This window comes from Taudactylus pleione, unplaced genomic scaffold (genome assembly GCF_031769625.1).
Source record: "Taudactylus pleione unplaced genomic scaffold, aTauple2 ptg000383l, whole genome shotgun sequence".
Classification (NCBI taxonomy): domain Eukaryota; kingdom Metazoa; phylum Chordata; class Amphibia; order Anura; family Myobatrachidae; genus Taudactylus; species Taudactylus pleione.
Genome location: NW_028284784.1, coordinates 876,825 through 896,803, shown reverse-complemented (window position 1 = coordinate 896,803; position 19,979 = coordinate 876,825).

Here is a 19,979-nt window from a genome sequence, read left to right as displayed (position 1 = left end):
CCTCGCTACTTGGTGGTCGGCGGTGAACTCAGCAATAGACTCTGGGCACTAGGAGCACTAGTAGACTCCAGCGCTGTGCCAGAGTCTACTGCAACTGCACTGGTCACCGGGGAAATGGTGCAGCAGCCGTTCTCCCTAGCGTTTTCCCTACTGAGCATGTGTAAAGCGCCAGGAAAATGTCCATCATGTCATTTTGCCAGTGATTTGCACAGCGCTGCTACCACCGATGCGAGACTGCAGGGTACACCCATTATAGATACGCCACCGCGTGGGAGAGTATAGCACGTGGTGGTAGTATGTATTGGAAAATGTATATTTATTGATTAAAAAAAACAAGTCATACGAGTTGGGTACAGGATGCTGGCGCTCGGGGTCCCACCGTCTGAATCGCGATTCTCGCATGCCGACAGGGTTAGGATACCGACCACCATCAGTCAGTATCCTAACCCTCCCCCTCTCCCAACTTTATGAATTTTGACAGCATTCCAGCCATACACATGCTAATCGTCCACCTCCCATATACTGTAACTCCCGTGTTACTTACTATCATGCCCCCCGCTATACAGTTCCGAATTAACAGGCATCGTATACTTGGGTGGGGGGCTATGATGACGTGATTCACCACAAATTGTGTCAACGCCTCCCCACTGCGTGGACCGCCCACTTGGAGGGGGGCCGCGTTGGGTGTGGGGTCTGGGCATGGCAGGAGAATTGACTACTTTTCTGGGTTCCGATTTTCAGGAGAGTAGGTAAGTCAGAGCTTTTATTAAGCTATATAAGTTTGCATACACACACAAAAACACCGGGTAAGCAGCCTACAGTATGCAGGCGTAATGCACATATTAATAGGTGGAAATATGGTGATTGTACCCTACAGTACATCAGACACATAGAGCCTCCAGCCCGCTGTATATACAGTATACAGTGCCTGTTCCGCGGTCGTCTAAGCAAAAAGGCCTCTGCTTACTTCACGTCTGGAGTTTCGGCTTATATATTATAAATCAGACTGTTTTGTGATTTTCGCCTCCAGGATGCACCAGGAGATTTTCCTTTCATCCATCATGTCCCTATAACACGAGACCACTGCCACAATGACTATAACGCTTCTCTCTGTATACTGTCTCGCTCTGGAAGACACTGGATCATTTTTCTCTTTGAGCTTAATACAGTTTTATTTTAACTTAAAGTTACGGAAACAGAGAAATCCCATAATATGGGCAGACTTCAGAAAGAGAGGGGTAAAATATATTGCAGATAGAGAATATGACACGAGGTAATGCCATCTCTTTTTATCTGATGTAAGACCCTACTTAAGCCTCAGCCGTCTTTCATATCTGGGGAGGAAATAGAACTGAAATGTTTCTTAATTCCCTTCTGAGAAACAGTTTGGAATATCTCCCTCTGCCAGCGAGCTGTAGTTTATGTCCTATTTCTCCCGGCTGATTCCCAAGACTCCTCCGCCTGATTTTCACCTGTGCTTAAGATTACAGTATATGGGGCTCATTCTGAGTCGCACGCAATGACTTGCTCACGTAAATTACAGTTTTTTGTGTGACTGCACATGGATCTAAGGGGGCTATTTACTAAGCTTTGGATGGAGGTAAAGTGAACGGAGAAAAAAGTACCAGCCAATCAGCTCCTAACTGCCATGTCATAGGCTGTGTTTGAAAAATGACAGGAGCTGGTTGGCTGGTACCTCCATCCAAGGCTTAGTACATAGACCCCGTTATTGCTAAATAGTGTCTGCATCCCTCAGTGTCTGGGTACAGAGTGACAGGGCTAAATCAGCCGCTGTGACTCCTGGTGTTCCTGGACCATTACTGCATACTCAACCAGGGGCGTAGAGAGTGCCGCCAGGCCCAGGGTGTGTTATGGGACCGCTCACGTGTCGCCGGTGTGGTTGTGGACTCAGGGCCTGATACAGTGACGGACGCAATACCGGTGTCTATGCAGTTGAGAGATTATCGTGAACTGCGCAATCATCAAATTCAGAGCCGGATTAAAAAGTTTATGGGGCCTTAAGCAATATACTTGTAATGTCTCATTTTTACCAGGGACCAGCTTCGTACTTGATCAGAGGGGCAAGCAATGTGTTTCCCTTTTAAACAGACACAATGACAGACATTTTATAAGGGTACAACGCTATTTTATTATGCAAGAAACAATTGGCAGATAACAATGGTACATTTAGTACATTATCTCAGCTTTCCTTTAAAAGAGCTTCGTTCAACTCCTGCCCCACAATAAACATCTCCTAAAACAACTTGCTTCAGAAAAACAATTACACTTCGTCTTCTATATAAATAAAAACACTGGGCCTGATTCAGGCTCCGTCGTGCGCATGCGCGAGACCCGACTAACGACGGCCAAGCCGTTGTTATGGGTCTCGCACCAAAGGGGGCGTGCTGTCGATGGTGATTGACAGCACACCCCCTTTGGTGGGCGTGCCGGGGGCGTGGCTGCCCAGACGGAGGCGTTCCCATGGGAACGCCTACCGTCTGGGGCCGGCCCCACTGACATCACTAGTGATGTCAGTGGGAGTGCTTTTGGCTCTGATAGTCTTGACCATCGCGACCATCATTTTGGCCGCTCGCTATAGCTGTGGGTGGTCACCCACAGGTATGCGAACGGCCAGGAGGCCGCTCCAAAAGGTAGGAGGGACAGGCCTGATTCAGAGCGAGCACTCTGTCAGTGCGTCCGGCTCTGAATCAGGGCCACAGTACAGCATAACAGTGACAACAAGGTTTTGCCTACAGTTCTGCAGCTTTAGTTTTGAGCAAAGTCAGTCCAGCATTAGAGGAAAAGAACAGAGGGGTCAATTCAGACCCGAACGCAAAGCTGCGCTCTCACGCTGCCAAAAGGGGCATGCAAATGCCGTGATCGCACTAAATGGCTTAAGGATGCCCTCTATGGGCCTGATTCAGAGCCGGACGCTATTTGCGCTCGCTCGTCCCTAAAATAGGGGTGGCTATTCAAATGAACCGTTCGCTGTTTGTGGTCTGTTCACGCCTCTAGGTCTGAACGAGCGAGCAAAACTTGCGGTCGTTTTTTGGGAAACTACGCCCCCTGGCCGCTCGCATCCTACGTCATGTCCGCTATTTATTAGATTAATCGAGTACATCGACCAGGGTATGAACTGCTCGCTATTCTTGTGGTTGGTTTTTGCTACCCCAATTTTGCGAGCAGTTCAGGCTAAAAAATAACCCAGTGACGTGGTCAATGACGCTGCTGTATTAATTATGCACACCCATAAAACGCCCGTTTTGACCTTTAAGCACGCCTGCGATCGGATCTCCACTCCCCGTTTTCAAGCACCTTCCCCTGTTATCACCCACATACGCCTCCTCCTGTCACTCAAAATAGCAGGCATTCGCTATTTTGCGAGCACATGAATTTCGGCCGCACTGACTGGTTCGCGCATGCGTATAACTATCCGTACGCATGCGCAGATGAGCAAACATCGGTCAGAACGAACGAGCGGCCGCTTACGAATCAGGCCCTATGTCTTAGTGGTCTATGTACTAAGCAATGATAAGAGACAGAGTGAAAAGTGATAAGAAAGTGATAAGGTGCCAGCCAATCAGCTCCCAACTGTCATCTCACAGGCTGTGTTTGAAAAATGACAGTTGGGAGCTGATTGGCTGGTACCTTATCACTTTTCACTCTGTCTCTTATCACTGCTTAGTACATAGACCCCTTAGAGAGCGACGGCAGAGTGAGCGCACGCCGGTATAAAGACGCCCACTTTTCTTTCTTAGCACACATCTCCAGGAAGTGTATGAATAATCGGTAACATCAGGAGCCATCGGAGCAGCACGCAGTGCTTGAGGTAGACCCTACCCCACCGCAAACACTGCGATCACTGCAGGCTGAAATACAACCAAGTGATGTGTACAATGACGCTTCCATGCTAATTATGCACACCCCTAAAACGCTGTTTAGACGCCCAGACACGCCTGCGTCCACACATCCACTCCCCCGTTCACAAGCACCTTCACCCGTTACCACCCACAAATGGCGCTGTCACTCAAATTAGCGTCTAGTCTAGTCTACGAGCGCACAATTCCTGAGCGCAGTGAGGAACTCATGTATGCGCATCATGATGCATATGCATGCGCAAACGTGCGATTATCAGCCATAGCGTGCGTTCGTGGCTTAGCGTCCAGGTCTCAATCAGGCTAAGAGTTCATGCAGTCGGCTCCTTTAGCTTTAAGCTGTCAAAGTCAAATAATTGGATAAGATTGCTTTACAACTATTATCTGACGATATAGTCGTCTATGGTCTGATGACGTATTGCTAGGACGCTACTTTGCGTTGGTGCAATCCAATGTGCAGAAATGCGAACGCACACATGTATTCACATACACACACATACACAGACGCACATATGCGAACGCAGACATATAAAATGGTTCCCACACATTATAGTTAATGACCAGAGTTATTAAAGATATTGGGCCTGATTCAGACCCACTCGCGAGCGGCTGTCCGCTCGCAAGTGGGTTGATGGTCTGCACTGAGCATGCGCACAACGGAGGGAGCTCCGTCGTGCGCATGCGCCAGACACGACGAGCGAAGGACTTTCCTTCGCTCGTTGTGTCCGATCAAAGGGGGCGTGCTGTCAATGTTGATTGACAGCACGCCCCCTTTGGTGGGCGTGCCGGGGGCGTGCCTCCCTGACGGGGGCGTTCCCACGGGAACGCCTCCCGTCAGAAGCCGGCCCACTGACATCACTAGTGATGTCAGTGGGAGTGATTTTGGCTCTGATAGAGCCAAAATCACTCCGGAGCTTGCGGTTGAAAACCTCAACCGCAGGCTCCGGCTCGCAATTTCGATGGTCGCGATGGTCACGACCATCGCGGCCATCAAAATGCACGCTCGTATAGCCTGTGGGTGGTGACCCACAGCTATACGAGCGTCCAGGAGGACGCTCCATGAAAATGGAGCCCGGCCCTCATGCAGAGCGTGCGCTCTGCTCAGAGCGTACGGCTCTGAATGAGGGCCATTGTTAGCTAATAATTATGATGTGAAATGTACTTAAAGGAGATCTAAGGTTCAGAATACAGTGGACATGTCATGTTTGGTATCATACTAAATCCCTGTTTATTTGCAGACATCCGTTTCTATCAGCAAAGAAGTTGCATCATGCGTCCGCTACTTATGGATGACAGGGAGTTATTGGATAAAATGTTGTTACTTGTATGCAGTGTTGTAGCCAGTTTTAACCAGTTGTTTGGCGGAAAGCTCAACAATGTGACCGTGTGAGGACCCCGACATACCCCTGATGACACCGTATGAACTGACCAATGACTAGATTGACCAGGAGCAAGAACCAATGAAAATCTGTCAATTTGTCCCTTTGTTATCTCTGTAACCTGTAAGGTATATAGGCTTGTATACTGACCCCAGTGTTCAGACATCTTCTTTGCGACCGCAGACATCAGGACTGAATGACTGTATACTGGGAGCAGTGCGCACGATTATATATATCGGGCTGTACTATTTAATTGCTTTTTACTCTAATTGTTAAACTTACATCGTGTTATCCCTTTTTACATAAATAACTTTTGTGCTTTGGAACCACATGATTAGGCTGGAAAGCAATTCTTTCTAAAGCGACTTGCACCGCAAATTAGCGACTGAACGGCATTCATAAAGCACAGTCCAGCATTAAGGAGAAACAAATAGAGATTAGCATACAGTTTGCGGCTTTAGCTTTAGGCACAGGCCCTGATTCAGAGCCGGATGCTCTAACAGAGCGCTCGCTCTGAATCAGGGCCGTCCTTCTTGATTTTTAGAGCGGCTTCCTGGCCGCTCATATAGCTGTGAGTGACCACCCACAGCTATAGCGAGCAGCCAGGAAGATGGTCGCGATGGTCAAGACCATCGCGACCATCGGGCTTGCGACTAGACCCTTGTGGTAGGGTCTCGTTGCCGCAAGCCCAGAGAGATTTTGGCTCTCATAGAGCCGAAATCTCTCCATGTCAGTGCAATGGGGCCTCCCCCAAACGGAGGTGTTCACATGGGAATGCCTCCATTTGGGCAGCCACTCTCTCGGCCCGCCCACCAAAGGGGTCATGCTGTCACTCAACATCAACAGCACGCCCCCTTTGGTACAAGACTCGGATTGACGGTTTGCCCGTCGCTATCCGGGTCTCGCGCATGCACATGACGGAGTCGGCTCCGTTGTGCGCATGCGCACTGGGCCACCATCGACCCGCTTGCGAGCGCATAGCGCTCGAGAGCGGGTCTGAATCAGGCCCACAGTCCAGCATAAGAGTGAATTAGAGAATAGGTGTTTGCATACACTTCTGTACATTACCCATTAGCCTAATCATGTATTTATGATAAAAAAAAATCCTTAATATTTGCTTGAACCCATCACACTAGGATTTCTGAAGTTCTATGTGTGTGTGGGGTATCTCTCTCTCTCTCTCTCTCTCTGTCTCTCAGAGCAAGCTCTCATAGTAGCAGGCACAGTGGTAGCATCATCAGCATCCCATGGGTCAGGGTCCTTGCAGGGGGTCTTGCGCCGGGTTACCGCAGCTGGGATTCACTTCACTGAGGCAGCTCCCTGTGCCCTCAGCCGCTCCCCTTGGAGTTGTGTCACTGGCATGTTCCCATCAGTATCCCCTTATTGTGACAGCTATTTTTCCGGGGCCAGGCAGTCTTTCCCCTACTGCAGGATCTCTAAACTCCATATTAACTACATGGCAGCTCCTACTACCCAGCTCCTTCCCATCAGGGCTCTCCTCTCCAGGGGAGCCATATTTATCATCTCCCTACATTAGTCTGCCCGCCTTCCTGGGTCTGTTCGGACTCCTCTGAGTGGACAGGGAGCCCCGGTAACACACCACCACTGGGCTCCTCTACCCGGACACCCAGGCCACCAATAAAAGAAGGGACATTTTCCTGCATCAATGGGTTACTGACCAAGGGGTATTTTCTTCCCCCCTGGTTGCACATGCTCAGTAAGGTCCAGGGAGAGCAGGGTTAGCCAAAGGTCAGTGTAGCCTGTTATTCCTATCCATTAGGCTATCTAACACTGCTAACTGGTGCTAAGGGGCAAAGGAGTTCCTAATAATAAATGGGAGACCTCAAACTTTGGGGCATCACATACTGGTTTGGGGCCCCCTCAATAATGATCCAGTCATCCATTAGTGCATGCCTCTTCAGATAGGAATCCCTGTTCATATGTGTCTCAAAACCCCATCAGCACATTTGCAATTTGGAATTTGAGCTTGATGAATAGGGCCCATAAAATGCATCAATAAGTTCATATTCTTGACCTCAGCAAAATTGTTAAAAATAAAACATTATGCTGATCTGCCATATACGAATTCAGGTAAGTGGTGCTGGACGTAGCTGTACCTCTGATTCTCCTCGTCTGTTTAGTAAGCAGCCACCAGGACAGCACCAGCTTCAGAAGAAGAGGAGGAAACAGATGAGGGCTGAGTAGATCTCTTAGGGAGACACATGCAGGAGATGGACAGAGAGGGGGTAAGACACATGCAGGAGATGGACAGAGAGGGAGAGACACATGCAGGAGATGGACAGAGAGGGAGAGACACATGCAGGAGATGGACAGAGAGGGAGAGACACATGCAGGAGGTGGACAGAGAGGGGAGACACATGCAGGAGATGGACAGAGAGGGGGAGACACATGCAGGAGATGGACAGAGAGGGGAGACACATGCAGGAGATGGACAGAGAGGAGAGAAACATGCAGGAGATGGATAGAGAGGAGAGACACATGCCGGAGATGGACAGAGAGGAGAGACACATGCAGGAGATGGACAGAGAGGGAGAGACACATGCAGGAGGTGGACAGAGAGGGGAGACACATGCAGTAGATGGACAGTGAGGGGAGACACATGCAGGAGATGGACAGAGAGGGGAGACACATGCAGGAGATGGACAGAGAGGAGAGAAACATGCAGGAGATGGATAGAGAGGAGAGACACATGCAGGAGATGGACAGAGAGCAGAGACACATGCAGGAGATGGAAAGAGAGGGGAGACACATGCAGAAGATGGACAGAGAGGGGAGACACATGCAGGAGATGGACTGAGAGGGGAGACACATGCAGGAGATGGACAGAGAGGGGAGACACATGCAGGAGATGGAAAGAGAGGGGAGACACATGCAGGAGATGGACAGAGAGGAGAGACACATGCAAGAGATGGACAGAGAGGGGAGACACATGGAGGAGATGGACAGAGAGGGGAGACACATGCAGGAGATGGACAGAGAGGGGAGACACATGCAGGAAGGAGACAGCGAGGGAGACACATGCAGGAGAGGACAGAGAGGGGAGACACATGCAGGAGATGGACAGAGGGGAGAGACACATGCAGGAGAAGGACAGAGAGGGGAGACACATGCAGGAGGTGGACAGCGAGGGAGACACATGCAGGAGATGGACAGAGAGGGGAGACACATGCAGGAGATGGACAGAGAGGGAGAGACACATGCAGGAGATGGACAGAGAGGGGAGACACATGCAGGAGATGGACAGAGAGAGGAGACAAATGCAGGAGATGGACAGAGAGGGGAGACACATGCAAGAGGTAGACATAGAGGGGAGACACAAGCAGAAGATGGACATAGAGGGGAGACACTTGCAGGAGATGGACAGAGAGGGGGAGACACATGCAGGAGATGGTCAGAGAGAGGAGACACATGCAGGAGATGGACAGAGTGGAGAGACACATGCAGGAGATGGACAGAGAGGGGAGACACATGCAGGAGATGGACAGAGAGGGGAGACACATGCAGGAGATGGACAAAGAGGGGAGACACATGCAGGAGATGGACAGAGAGGAGAGACACATGCAGGAGATGGACAGAGAGGGGAGACACATGCAGGAGATGGACAGAGAGGGGAGACACATGCAGGAGATGGACAGAGAGGAGAGACACATGCAGGAGATGTACAGAGAGAAGGAGACACATGCAGGAGATGTACAGAGAGAAGGAGACACATGCAGGAGATGGACAGAGAGGGGAGATACATGCAGGAGAAGGACAGAGAGGTGAGATACATGCAGGAGATGGACAGAGAGGGGAGACAAATGCAGGAGATGGACAGAGACGGGAGATACATGAAGGAGATGGTCAAAGAGGGTAAACACATGCTGGAGATGGACAGAGAGGGGAGACACATGGAGGAGATGGACATAGAGGGGAGACACATGCAGGAGATGGACAGAGAGGAGGAGACACATGCAGGAGATGGACAGAGAGGGGAGACACATGCAGGAGATGGACAGAGAGGGGAGACACATGCAGGAGATGGACAGAGAGGGGAGACACATGCAAGAGATGGACAGAGAGGGAGAGACACATGCAGGAGATGGACAGAGAGGGAGAGACACATGCAGGAGATGGACAGAGAGGGAGAGACACATGCAGGAGATGGACAGAGAGGGGAGACACATGCAGGAGATGGACAGAAAGGAGGAGACACATGCAGGAGATGGACAGAGAGGGGAGACACATGCAGGAGATGGATAGAGAGGAGGAGATACATGCAAGAGATGGACAGAGGGGAGACACTTGCAGGAGATGGACAGAGAGGACATATATGCAGGAGATGGAAGAGTGGAGAGACTCATGCAGGAGATGGACAGAGAGGAGAGACACATGCATGAGATGGACAGAGAGAGAGACACATGCAGGAGATGGACAGAGAGGGGAGACACAAGCAGGAGATGGACAGAGAGGGGAGAAACATGCAGGAGATGGACAGAGAGGGAGAGACACTTGCAGGAGATGGACAGAGAGGGGAGACACATGCAGGAGATGGACAGAGAGGGGAGACACATGCAGGAGATGGACAGAGAGGAGGAGACACATGCAGGAGATGGACAGAGAGGAGGAGACACATGCAGGTGATGGACAGAGAGGGAGAGACACATGCAGGAGATGGACAGAGAGGGGAGACACATGCAGGAGATCGACAGAGAGGGAGAGACACATGCAGGAGATGGACAGAGAGGGGAGACACATGCAGAAGATGGACAAAGAGGGTAGACACAAGCAGGAGATGGACAGAGAGGAGGGGACACATGCAGGAGATGGACAGAGATGAGGAGACACATGCAGGAGATGGACAGAAAGGAGGAGACACATGCAGGAGATGGACAGAGGGGAAACACATGCAGTAGATGGACAGAGAGGGAGAGACACATGATATAGATGGACAGAGAGGGGAGACACATGCAGGAGATGGACAGAGAGGAGGAGACACATGCAGGAGATGGACAGAGAGGGGAGACACATGCAGGAGATGGACAGAGAGGGGAGACACATGCAGGAGATGGACAGAGAGGGGAGACACATGCAAGAGATGGACAGAGAGGGAGAGACACATGCAGTAGATGGACAGAGAGGGAGAGACACATGCAGGAGATGGACAGAGAGGGAGAGACACATGCAGGAGATGGACAGAGAGGGGAGACACATGCAGGAGATGGACAGAAAGGAGGAGACACATGCAGGAGATGGACAGAGGGGGAGACACATGCAGGAGATGGACAGAGAGGGGAGACACATGCAGGAGATGGATAGAGAGGAGGAGATACATGCAAGAGATGGACAGAGGGGAGACACTTGCAGGAGATGGACAGAGAGGACATATATGCAGGAGATGGACAGAGCGGAGAGACTCATGCAGGAGATGGACAGAGAGGAGAGACACATGCATGAGATGGACAGAGAGAGAGACACATGCAGGAGATGGACAGAGAGGGGAGACACAAGCAGGAGATGGACAGAGAGGGGAGAAACATGCAGGAGATGGACAGAGAGGGAGAGACACTTGCAGGAGATGGACAGAGAGGGGAGACACATGCAGGAGATGGACAGAGAGGGGAGACACATGCAGGAGATGGACAGAGAGGAGGAGACACATGCAGGAGATGGACAGAGAGGAGGAGACACATGCAGGTGATGGACAGAGAGGGAGAGACACATGCAGGAGATGGACAGAGAGGGGAGACACATGCAGGAGATCGACAGAGAGGGAGAGACACATGCAGGAGATGGACAGAGAGGGGAGACACATGCAGAAGATGGACAAAGAGGGTAGACACAAGCAGGATATGGACAGAGAGGAGGGGACACATGCAGGAGATGGACAGAGAGGAGGAGACACATGCAGGAGATGGACAGAGAGGAGGAGACACATGCAGGAGATGGACAGAGGGGAAACACATGCAGTAGATGGACAGAGAGGGAGAGACACATGATAGAGATGGACAGAGAGGGGAGACACATGCAGAAGATGGACAGAGAGGGAGGCACATGCAAGAGATGTAAAGAGAGGGGAGACACATGCAGGAGATGGACAGAGGGGAGACACATGCAGGAGATGGACAGAGAGGGAGAGACACATGATAGAGATGGACAGAGAGGGGAGACACATGCAGAAGATGGACAGAGAGGGAGGCACATGCAAGAGATGGAAAGAGAGGGGAGACACATGCAGGAGATGGACAGAGGGGAGACACATGCAGGAGATGGACAGAGAGGGAGAGTCACATGATAGAGATGGACAGAGAGGGGAGACACATGCAGAAGATGGACAGAGAGGGAGACACATGCAAGAGATGGACAGAGAGGGGAGACACATGCAGGAGATGGACAGAGAGGGAGAGACACATGGAGGAGATGGACAGAGAGGGGAGACACATGCAGGAGGTGGACAGTGAGGGAGACTCATGCAGGAGATGGACAGAGAGGGGAGACACATGCAGGAGATTGGCACAGAGGGAGAGACACATGCAGGAGATGGACAGAGAGGGGAGATACATGCAGGAGATGTTCAGATAGGGGAGACACATGTATGAGATGGACAGAGAGGGGAGACACATGCAGGAGATGGACAGAGAGAGGAGACACATGCAGCAGATGGACAGAGAGGGGAGACACATGCAAGAGATAGACATAGAGGGGAGACACATGCAGGAGATGGACATAGAGGGGGTACACATGCAGGAGATGGACAGAGAGGTGGAGACACATGCAGGAGATGGTCAGAGAGAGGATATATATGCAGGAGATGGACAGAGTGGAGAGACACATGCAGTAGATGGACAGAGTGGAGAGACACAAGCAGGAGATGGGCAGAGAGGGGAGACACATGCAAGAGATGGACAGAGAGAGTCAGAGACACAGGCAGTAGATGGACAGAGAGGGGAGACACATGCATGATTTTTGACAGAGAGGGGAGACACATGCAGGATATGGACAGAGAGGGGAGACACATGCAAGAGATGGACAGAGAGGCAGAGACACATGCAGGAGATGGACAGAGAGGGGAGACACATGCATGATTTTTGACAGAGAGGGGAGACACATGCAGGATATGGACAGAGAGGGGAGACACATGCAAGAGATGGACAGAGAGACAGAGACACATGCAGGAGATGGACAGAGAGGGAGAGACACATGCAGGAGATGGACAGAGAGGGAGAGACACATGCAGGAGATGGACAGAGAGGGAGAGACACATGCAGGAGATGGACAGAGAGGGGAGACACATGCAGGAGATGGCTAGAGAGGAGGAGACACATGCAGGAGATGGATAGAGAGGGGTGACATATGCAGGAGATGGACAGAGAGGGGAGACTCATGCATGAGATGGACAGAGAGGGGAGACTCATGCAGGAGATGGATAGAGAGGAGGAGATACATGCAAGAGATAGACAGAGGGGAGACACATGCAGGAGATGGACAGAGAGGGGAGACACATGCAGAAGATGGACAGAGAGGACATATATGCAGGAGATGGACAGAGGGGAGAGACTCATGCAGGAGATGAACAGAGAGGGGAGACACATGCAAGAGATGGACAGAGAGAGTCAGAGACACATGCAGGAGATGGACAGAGAGGGGAGACACATGCATGATTTTTGACAGAGAGGGGAGACACATGCAGGATATGGACAGAGAGGTGAGACACATGCAATAGATGGACAGAGAGGCAGAGACACATGCAGGAGATGGACAGAGAGGGAGAGACACATGCAGGAGGTGGACAGAGAGGGAGAGACACATGCAGGAGATGGACAGAGAGGGAGAGACACATGCAGGAGATGGACAGAGAGGGGAGACACATGCAGGAGATGGCTAGAGAGGAGGAGACACATGCAGGAGATGGACAGAGAGGGGATACACATGCAGGAGATGGACAGAGAGGGGACACACATGCAGGAGATGGACAGAGAGGGGAGACTCATGCAGGAGATGGATAGAGAGGAGGAGATGCATGCAAGAGATAGACAGAGGGGAGACACATGCAGGAGATGGACAGAGAGGGGAGACACATGCAGAAGATGGACAGAGAGGACATATATGCAGGAGATGGACAGAGAGGAGAGACACATGCATGAGATGGACAGAGAGAGAGACACATGCAGGAGATGGACAGAGAGGGGAGACACATGCAGGAGATGGACAGAGAGGGAGAGACACATGCAGGAGATGGACAGAGAAGGGAGACACATGCAGGAGTTGGACAGAGAGGGGAGACACATGCAGGAGATGGACAGAGAGGTAGAGACACATGATAGAGATGGACAGAGAGGGGAGACACATGCAGAAGATGGACAGAGAGGGAGACACATGCAAGAGATGGACAGAGAGGGAAGACACACGCAGGAGATGGACAGAGAGGGAGAGACACATGGAGGAGATGGACAGAGAGGGGGGACACATGCAGGAGGTGGACAGTGAGGGAGACTCATGCAGGAGATGGACAGAGAGGGGAGACACATGCAGGAGATGGACACAGAGGGAGAGACACATGCAGGAGATGGACAGAGAGGGGAGATACATGCAGGAGATGTTCAGATAGGGGAGACACATGCATGAGATGGACAGAGAGGGGAGACACATGCAGGAGATGGACAGAGAGGGGACACATGCTGTAGATGGACAGAGAGAGGAGACACATGCAGCAGATGGACAGAGAGGGGAGACACATGCAAGAGATAGACATAGAGGGGAGACACATGCAGGAGATGGACATAGAGGGGGTACACATGCAGGAGATGGACAGAGAGGTGGAGACACATGCAGGAGATGGTCAGAGAGAGGATATATATGCAGGAGATGGACAGAGTGGAGAGACACATGCAGTAGATGGACAGAGTGGAGAGACACATGCAGGAGATGGACAGAGAGGGTACACACATGCAAGAGATGGACAGAGAGGCAGAGACACATGCAGGAGATGGACAGAGAGGGGAGACACATGCATGATTTTTGACAGAGAGGGGAGACACATGCAGGTTATGGACAGAGAGGGGAGACACATGCAAGAGATGGACAGAGAGGCAGAGACACATGCAGGAGATGGACAGAGAGGGAGAGACACATGCAGGAGATGGACAGAGAGGGAGAGACACATGCAGGAGATGGACAGAGAGGGAGAGACACATGCAGGAAATGGACAGAGAGGGGAGACACATGCAGGAGATGGCTAGAGAGGAGGAGACACATGCAGGAGATGGACAGAGAGGGGAGACACATGCAGGAGATGGACAGAGAGGGGACACACATGCAGGAGATGGACAGAGAGGGGAGACTCATGCAGCAGATGGACAGAGAGGTTAGACACATGCAAGAGATAGACATAGAGGGGAGAGACATGCAGGAGATGGACATAGAGGGGGTACACATGCAGGAGATGGACAGAGAGGTGGAGACACATGCAGGAGATGGTCAGAGAGAGGATATATATGCAGGAGATGGACAGAGTGGAGAGACACATGCAGTAGATGGACAGAGTGGAGAGACACATGCAGGAGATGGACAGAGAGGGGAGACACATGCAAGAGATGGACAGAGAGAGTCAGAGACACATGCAGGAGATGGACAGAGAGGGGAGACACATGCATGATTTTTGACAGAGAGGGGAGACACATGCAGGATATGGACAGAGAGGTGAGACACATGCAATAGATGGACAGAGAGGCAGAGACACATGCAGGAGATGGACAGAGAGGGAGAGACACATGCAGGAGGTGGACAGAGAGGGAGAGACACATGCAGGAGATGGACAGAGAGGGAGAGACACATGCAGGAGATGGACAGAGAGGGGAGACACATGCAGGAGATGGCTAGAGAGGAGGAGACACATGCAGGAGATGGACAGAGAGGGGATACACATGCAGGAGATGGACAGAGAGGGGACACACATGCAGGAGATGGACAGAGAGGGGAGACTCATGCAGGAGATGGATAGAGAGGAGGAGATGCATGCAAGAGATAGACAGAGGGGAGACACATGCAGGAGATGGACAGAGAGGGGAGACACATGCAGAAGATGGACAGAGAGGACATATATGCAGGAGATGGACAGAGAGGAGAGACACATGCATGAGATGGACAGAGAGAGAGACACATGCAGGAGATGGACAGAGAGGGGAGACACATGCAGGAGATGGACAGAGAGGGAGAGACACATGCAGGAGATGGACAGAGAAGGGAGACACATGCAGGAGTTGGACAGAGAGGGGAGACACATGCAGGAGATGGACAGAGAGGTAGAGACACATGATAGAGATGGACAGAGAGGGGAGACACATGCAGAAGATGGACAGAGAGGGAGACACATGCAAGAGATGGACAGAGAGGGAAGACACACGCAGGAGATGGACAGAGAGGGAGAGACACATGGAGGAGATGGACAGAGAGGGGGGACACATGCAGGAGGTGGACAGTGAGGTAGACTCATGCAGGAGATGGACAGAGAGGGGAGACACATGCAGGAGATGGACACAGAGGGAGAGACACATGCAGGAGATGGACAGAGAGGGGAGATACATGCAGGAGATGTTCAGATAGGGGAGACACATGCATGAGATGGACAGAGAGGGGAGACACATGCAGGAGATGGACAGAGAGGGGACACATGCTGTAGATGGACAGAGAGAGGAGACACATGCAGCAGATGGACAGAGAGGGGAGACACATGCAAGAGATAGACATAGAGGGGAGACACATGCAGGAGATGGACATAGAGGGGGTACACATGCAGGAGATGGACAGAGAGGTGGAGACACATGCAGGAGATGGTCAGAGAGAGGATATATATGCAGGAGATGGACAGAGTGGAGAGACACATGCAGTAGATGGACAGAGTGGAGAGACACATGCAGGAGATGGACAGAGAGGGTACACACATGCAAGAGATGGACAGAGAGGCAGAGACACATGCAGGAGATGGACAGAGAGGGGAGACACATGCATGATTTTTGACAGAGAGGGGAGACACATGCAGGTTATGGACAGAGAGGGGAGACACATGCAAGAGATGGACAGAGAGGCAGAGACACATGCAGGAGATGGATAGAGAGGGAGAGACACATGCAGGAGATGGACAGAGAGGGAGAGACACATGCAGGAGATGGACAGAGAGGGAGAGACACATGCAGGAGATGGACAGCTAGGGGAGACACATGCAGGAGATGGCTAGAGAGGAGGAGACACATGCAGGAGATGGACAGAGAGGGGAGACACATGCAGGAGATGGACAGAGAGGGGAGACACATGCAGGAGATGGACAGAGAGGGGAGACTCATGCAGGAGATGGATAGAGAGGAGGAGATACATGCAAGAGATAGACAGTGGGGAGACACATGCAGGAGATGGACAGAGAGGGGAGACACATGCAGAAGATGGACAGAGAGGACATATATGCAGGAGATGGACAGAGGGGAGAGACTCATGCAGGAGATGGACAGAGAGGAGAGACACATGCATGAGATGGACAGAGAGAGAGACACATGCAGGAGATGGACAGAGAGGGGAGACACATGGAGGAGATGGACAGAGAGGGGAGATACATGCAGGAGATGTTCAGATAGGGGAGACACATGCATAAGATGGACAGAGAGGGGAGACACATGCAGGAGATGGACAGAGAGGGGACACATGCTGGAGATGGACAGAGAGAGGAGACACATGCAGCAGATGGACAGAGAGGGGAGACACATGCAAGAGATAGACATAGAGGGGAGACACATGCAGGAGATGGACATAGAGGGGGTACACATGCAGGAGATGGACAGAGAGGTGGAGACACATGCAGGAGATGGTCAGAGAGAGGATATATATGCAGGAGATGGGCAGAGTGGAGAGACACATGCAGTAGATGGACAGAGTGGAGAGACACATGCAGGAGATGGACAGAGAGGGGAGACACATGCAAGAGATGGACAGAGAGGCAGAGACACATGCAGGAGATGGACAGAGAGGGGAGACACATGCATGATTTTTGACAGAGAGGGGAGACACATGCAGGATATGGACAGAGAGGGGAGACACATGCAAGAGATGGACAGAGAGACAGAGACACATGCAGGAGATGGACAGAGAGGGAGAGACACATGCAGGAGATGGACAGAGAGGGAGAGACACATGCAGGAGATGGACAGAGAGGGAGAGACACATGCAGGAGATGGACAGAGAGGGGAGACACATGCAGGAGATGGCTAGAGAGGAGGAGACACATGCAGGAGATGGATAGAGAGGGGTGACATATGCAGGAGATGGACAGAGAGGGGAGACTCATGCATGAGATGGACAGAGAGGGGAGACTCATGCAGGAGATGGATAGAGAGGAGGAGATACATGCAAGAGATAGACAGAGGGGAGACACATGCAGGAGATGGACAGAGAGGGGAGACACATGCAGAAGATGGACAGAGAGGACATATATGCAGGAGATGGACAGAGGGGAGAGACTCATGCAGGAGATGAACAGAGAGGAGAGAAACATGCATGAGATGGACAGAGAGAGAGACACATGCAGGAGATGGACAGAGAGGGGAGACACATGGAGGAGATGGACAGAGAGGGGAGACACATGCAGGAGATGGACAGAGAGGGAGAGACACATGCAGGAGATGGACAGAGAAGGGAGACACATGCAGGAGTTGGACAGAGAGGGGAGACACATGCAGGAGATGGACAGAGAGGAGGAGACACATGCAGGAGATGGACAGAGAGGAGGAGACACATGCAGGAGATGGACAGAGAGGGAGAGACACATGCAGGAGATGGACAGAGAGGGGAGACACATGCAGGAGATGGACAGAGAGGGAGAGACACATGCAGGAGATTGACAGAGAGGGGCGACACACGCAGAAGATGGATAGAGAGGACATATATGCAGGAGATGGACAGAGAGGAGAGACACATGCAGGAGATGGACAAACAGCGTAGACACATGCAGGAGATGGACAGAGAGGAGGAGACATATGCAGGAGATGGACAGAGATGAAGAGACACATGCAGGAGATGGACAGATAGGAGGAGACACATGCAGGAGATGGACAGAGGGGAGACACATGCAGGAGATGGACAGAGAGGGAGAGACACATGATAGAGATGGACAGAGAGAGGAGACACATGCAGAAGATGGACAGAGAGGACATATATGCAGGAGATAGACAGAGGGGAGAGACACATGCTGTAGATGTATAGAGAGGATAGACACATGCATGAGATGGACAGAGAGGGAGACACATGCAGGAGATGCACAGAGAGGGGAGATACATGCAGGAGATGGACAGAGAGGGGAGACACATGCAGGAGATGGACAGAGTGGAGAGACACATGCAGGAGATGGACAGAGAGGGGAGACACATGCAAGAGATGGACAGAGAGGCAGAGACACATGCAGGAGATGGACAGAGAGGGGAGACACATGCATGATTTTTGACAGAGAGGGGAGACACATGCAGGATATGGACAGAGAGGGGAGACACATGCAAGAGATGGACAGAGAGACAGAGACACATGCAGGAGATGGACAGAGAGGGAGAGACACATGCAGGAGATGGACAGAGAGGGAGAGACACATGCAGGAGATGGACAGAGAGGGAGAGACACATGCAGGAGATGGACAGAGAGGGGAGACACATGCAGGAGATGGCTAGAGAGGAGGAGACACATGCAGGAGATGGATAGAGAGGGGTGACATATGCAGGAGATGGACAGAGAGGGGAGACTCATGCATGAGATGGACAGAGAGGGGAGACTCATGCAGGAGATGGATAGAGAGGAGGAGATACATGCAAGAGATAGACAGAGGGGAGACACATGCAGGAGATGGACAGAGAGGGGAGACACATGCAGAAGATGGACAGAGAGGACATATATGCAGGAGATGGACAGAGGGGAGAGACTCATGCAGGAGATGAACAGAGAGGAGAGAAACATGCATGAGATGGACAGAGAGAGAGACACATGCAGGAGATGGACAGAGAGGGGAGACACATGGAGGAGATGGACAGAGAGGGGAGACACATGCAGGAGATGGACAGAGAGGGAGAGACACATGCAGGAGATGGACAGAGAAGGGAGACACATGCAGGAGTTGGACAGAGAGGGGAGACACATGCAGGAGATGGACAGAGAGGAGGAGACACATGCAGGAGATGGACAGAGAGGAGGAGACACATGCAGGAGATGGACAGAGAGGGAGAGACACATGCAGGAGATGGACAGAGAGGGGAGACACATGCAGGAGATGGACAGAGAGGGAGAGACACATGCAGGAGATGGACAGAGAGGGGCGACACACGCAGAAGATGGATAGAGAGGACATATATGCAGGAGATGGACAGAGAGGAGAGACACATGCAGGAGATGGACAAACAGCGTAGACACATGCAGGAGATAGACAGAGAGGAGGAGACACATGCAGGAGATGGACAGAGATGAAGAGACACATGCAGGAGATGGACAGATAGGAGGAGACACATGCAGGAGATGGACAGAGGGGAGACACATGCAGGAGATGGACAGAGAGGGAGAGACACATGATAGAGATGGACAGAGAGAGGAGACACATGCAGAAGATGGACAGAGAGGACATATATGCAGGAGATGGACAGAGGGGAGAGACACATGCTGTAGATGTATAGAGAGGATAGACACATGCATGAGATGGACAGAGAGG